This window comes from Cnephaeus nilssonii (assembly GCF_951640355.1).
Source record: "Cnephaeus nilssonii genome assembly, chromosome: 15".
Lineage (NCBI taxonomy): Eukaryota > Metazoa > Chordata > Mammalia > Chiroptera > Vespertilionidae > Cnephaeus > Cnephaeus nilssonii.
Window position 1 is genome coordinate 40,616,363 of NC_137086.1, and position 5,576 is coordinate 40,621,938.

Consider the following 5,576-nt stretch of genomic DNA (forward strand, 5'->3'; position numbering starts at 1 on the left):
CAACCCACTTCCATTTACTGAAGACAACACCATTTATAATCACTCAAGTTATCTCGATGACTCTATGATTTTAAACAAAGTCAGTCTGTTCTAGGAATAATAAAAATAGGGGGCAATAAAGATAAACCATAAGCCTGACTCACTAATTTTTAATTTATGAGACCTTGATTGTAATGTTCAGGCAAACAAGAGTCCACAAATGGCCATTAGCTATTAAGGATGCAGAAACTATTTATATCAGGGAAAAATAAGTTTCCTATTGGAGGGCTGCTGTGTGTGGTTGAGCTGCTCAACCCCAGAAGGCACTATTCAGACTGGAGTCTAGGTGACTGGCGCCCTAGGATTTTCATTACACAATCTGCATATTTGGATACAGTGGTCTATAGAGAATGCAGATTGTTATCATGGCTTCCTCACACAGCAATTCTTCCTGGTGGAAAGAAGGGGTCACTTTTCAAAGTCGATATTTAGAGTCTAGGTATAGATGTTATATCTGAACCTTTTTGGCTAAGAAGTCTGCCCAGGCCTTCAGGCTAATAATAGGTAAATCCACATGGGTCCTAGCCCCAGAGTGACAGACATTTCCCTCAGTAATGTGGATGAAGGAATATACAAACTGTCACTTTCATTTGAAGGACATTCAAAACCAAAAAAGAAAGGCTGCTTGGCATTTACCCAGGATTCCAACTTAGATGGGAGTGGGATAAATTGTAATATAATCAAATGTAGAATAATTATTAAGAAAGTGCATCATGTGATTAACAGAAAAATAAAGCATTCGATCCGAAAAATCTAACACCTCTGTGGGGGAAAAATAGAAGGGGCATTGGGAGGTGAGAATCTTACACACAGAGGGAGAAGACAGTGCTGATTTAAGGAGAGATGTTCAGTGTCTCTTGTAGACACACACAGACACATACACACGGACAGCGACTAAAGTCTTCCAGCAGAGGATGACTTTCAAAAGCAGGACGAGGAACTTGCTTAGATTAAAATGACGAACTGTTTCCCAGTGATAAACAGAGTACCAGCATCATTTCCTTTGCATTTGGGGGGAGCTTATTATAAATGAGCCCCTTTCTGCTGCCACCCCACATCAGCCTTTGGGTACAAAGAAAACCACCAAAGGAATTCCTTAAGATTTCAGGTTGCATTTTGTGTTCTCTGAATAAGGAGTTTCACAGCTGAGTATAGTTGATTAGGAGTCATCAGAGGGGGAAAGGGTGGGACAAAGAGAACGAAAGGAGAAGCTTGCTTAAACAAACAAACAAACACCCAACAACTTGAAATGATAGTTCTCAGTGATTTTGGCTCAGTTTCAGGGCAGAGGGAAGGTAAAATTCAGACCCTAGCGGAGGAGAAAAAGGAGAATGAGTAGAGAGTATTTATGATACAATATTTGCTACCTAGTTAAGATTCAAGGGAACAGTGTTTATGGGAAGGTTGTTTGATGCAGTGGGAAATGCCCTGGTTTAAAGCCTGGAACCTGTGTTTGGATGCCCAGTCTGTGACTTACTGCATTTGCACCATCTAAGAGTATCGACTTCTTTACCCCTAAAATGAGAATAATAATGCCCCCTCATAGGGCTCTTCTTAGGACTAAATGAAATACTACCTGTAAGTTACCTGGCATGGGTGGGCACCAGACAGATCCTAGTTCTCTTTCTTCTGACTTCTCTGTCAAGAAGCCATTCATGTTAATCCAGATTTACTTTTTCTAAATTTAACAAATATTTGTTGAACATTTACTATGTGCCAGCAATGAACTGTATACTATTATTTTTTCATTTGCAAAGTATATGTATGTATATACTTTGCAAATGAAATTATATATATACTAGAGGCCCGATGCACGAAGATTCATGCAAGAATGGGCCTTCCTTCCCCTGGCTGCTGGCACCGCCTTTGCTCCGGCCTGGAGCTGCCTTTCCACCTTCTCATGCTGCCCAGAGGCCCGGACCAACTGGGAGGGGCTGGGGCAGTGTGGAATGCCTGTGTTGTCGCCATGACGATGATGCAAGCATCCCACCCCCAGGCACTTGCACCTGTGTATGCAAATTAACCCGCCATATTTTGGGTTAATTTGCATACTCACTCCTGATTGGCTGGTGGGTGTCACGAAGATACCGTCTATTTGCATCTTTCTCTTTTATTAGTGTGTGTGTGTGTGTGTGTGTGTGTGTGTGTGTGTGTATGGTTATTTTTTTCCATAGGTATTAATTTACTCAATTATAAATTACTGAACATAATGAGAACATAATCTCCACAGGCTCCATGTCAGTGGGTTTCAACTTTTGGTCTCTGAAGGAATGGTTTGCGGAATTCTTTCACTAAACATATGCCTGAGCCTCTGCTTTAGGAATTCTGATTTCATAAGGGTGCAGTGGGGCCATTCTGTTTGCACTTCTACTTTAATATATATATATATATATATATATATATATATGTAATTTTTTATCAACATTAAAGGTAAAAACTACCAGCAAACTGCTTGAATCCCCACTGCCTACAGTTTAGACATTGAAGAATAGCCTAGCATTTAAGGCTCTTTGCCAACTGGCCCCCACCTCCCTTTCCTAACTGATTTCCCCTTTGCCCACAATCCACTCCAGACATACATCCATCTCACTTGTCCTTGGGAAGACCGTCAGGCTTCTGGAACCTTCTCTTGCTTGTGCACCCCAAGGCCTAGAACTCTCTCTCTCTCTGTCTCTCTCTCCCTCTCTCTGTCTCTCTCTCAATATGTTTTTATTTATTTTAGAGAGAGGAAGGAAGAAGGAGAGAGAGAGAAACATGGATATGAGAAACATCAATCGGTTGCCTCCTGTATGCACCCCAACCAGGGATCGAGCCTGCAACCTAGGCATGTGCCCTGACCAGGAATCCAACCAGTGACCTTTTGGTGCACAGGACAACACTCAACCAACTGAGCCACACAGGCCAGGCTGGCTCTCTCATTCTTAATTCCATAGCTCTCCGACCCTCTTTGTCATTCCCTCTACTTCCATGGCAGATCTTATGTCTCTGAATTTCTCTGTCATCTATTTATACTAGGAAGAGTACATAGCAATAGTTACATACTCTGTTGGTTGACCTTATGAACCATGCTTCCTGTTTTAGGGTTTGTGTTCTTTGGGATCAGGAAAATTTGTGTCTTTTACAATATCTCCAATCCCTTCTGGCACCTAGTTCAGTGCTTGTGCATAGTAGATGCTCTATAAATAGCTATTGATTGAGTAATGTGAGCCAAGGAATTATAGTCACAAGTAGGAAGCTCTTTATACACTGACATGAGCTTAGGGAGAGCCCTGCAGCTGTAAGAGCAAACACTTCTGTCTGCTGCCGCCATCCTAAGTATTTGGCAGATATAAGCTTAGTTAATGTTTATAGCAACCTTAGGAGATTCATATTATATTATTCCCATTTTATGGATGAGGAAATTTTGGCACAGAGAGGTGAAGTAACTTGTCCAAGTCACACAGCTAGGAATTGTCAGAGTTGGGGGTTCTAGCCCAGTCTGGCTGGCCCTAGAGTCCCAGAGTTCAGGCTCATAACCCCCACTTTCCCTTCATAATAAGAGATGAATTTAATGTGCTGATCATAGATGCCAAGAACTTTGTTACACACCACATAGATTTTTCACTTAATTTTTATCACAATCATATGAGGCAGCTTCACCCCCATTTTGCAAATGAAGAAAATGAGGTTAATAAGATTACCCAAGAGCCCTGAGCCAGTAGCCCAAGGAACTTCAAACCCAGGTCTGACTGGCTTCTGAAGCCACATGCTTAAGTGCTCGGCTCTGCCCTGGATACATTTGGGTTTTACCACCTTCTGGTTATGTGTCTCGTTGCTGTGGGAACGCCCTGCTTACTGCACCCTCTATTCATGCACTATCAGCGGCAGCAACATTTCCTGTTAGGTCACAGGGCTCTAGGTTTTCCTTTGTTTAAAGGGAAACCTGCATTGTGAGATACATCTATGCAAACAGCTCTGCCCTGCTGATATTGGTTTGGAGGCTCCTGACGATTTTATTCTCTAACACTATATGTTCCAAAGCATTTTCCTGAGCTCATGAGTGTGTGTGTGTGTGTGTGTGTGTGTGTGTGTGTGTGCGCGCGTGCCTATATATACACACGTGTACTTGTGTATGTATTTATAACCTTTTAATCTAGCTCTACTGATATCACTGCATCCATGCACAGGAAAGAAATTGCTGTGTGCTCACAGGTCATGTTTTGTCAATAATAAGAAAGCAAACAACATCATAAAAAGGGGGGATACTTTACTGAAAAAGATATATAGATGGCAAATCAACATCATTAGTTATTAGAGAAATCTTTATTGGTGAAGACACTATTTTGAATACAGTGGGTCGAATAAAAGATATTATTAAAAGTAATTTCATCTGTTCCTTTTTACTATTTAAAATATGACTATTAGAGAATTTAACATTGTGCATGTGGCTTACATTTATGGCCTGCATCATGTTTTTATTGGATAACGTGGTTCCAGATGGTAGTTCCTCTATCTGGATGGTTTCTAAAACAAGGATGTCAAATATATGGAACAGATCCTACACCCAACCCACAATGTGTAATGTGAGCAAGAAATAAGTGTTTGCTGTTTAAAGCCATTGGGGTTTGGGGTTACTGTGGCATTAATACCCTAGCTAACCTGTTGGGTCAACATGGAAGAGGAACTTCCAGACTATCCTACCCTCTCAAGTTTCCATCAATAATTTTTCTTCTTCAGATTTCTCATCTCCAGGAGCCACAACCAGACATGTCAGAATCTTTTACGATTTTCCTTGTCTTTCTAAATGAACTCTGGTCTGGTAATAATTCAGAAGAAGATGGCACATCCAATATCACTGTGGATTTTTCTTTTATGTCAGTGTCTTGACAGACTTGAAAGATAAGTTTCTCGTTGTCTTGCCTTTGGATTAGTAAACAATGTCAACATGAGGCCGGAAGACTCACTGCCCAGTTTGGTCATTTGTTTTCTGTCACAGTGAGTGACCCAGATGGAAGAGCAGCCCACTCTTTCTGTTATGCCTGCCTTCCTGTCTCTCTAGCTCTCTGGGCCTCTCTATGAACTGTTTACATTAGTGTTTTACAAGCAAATTCTAACCATAGTGTGGAGAGCATGTGGAGGGAGAGGACAGTGGTAGGCAAGCCTGTTGTCATACCCAGGCAAGAGATGATAGAATCACAGCAGTGAAGGTGAGGCAGAATAAATATTTACAGAAAGTCCATCATATATCAGGAATTGTGCAGGGGTGAGAAGTAGCTGAGCCTTCCTCGGCCCTCAAAGAACTGTGATGCTGATGTTTCAGCACCTTGTGACTGCTGAGGACTTGATGGGCCGATAAAGAGGGGGAACTGGGCTGTTTGAGAAGGCTTCCTAGAGATGGTGAGAGCTGAGTGAAGCCTTGAAGGGTGGATATTATCAAGTATAGAGGGTAGGGGACAGATCTGAAAGATACTCAGGAGGGAAAATGAACAAGAGAGAAAAGAATCTGAGATGATTTTCAGTTTGGCACTTAGTGACCTGGAAAATGGTCATTTCATTGA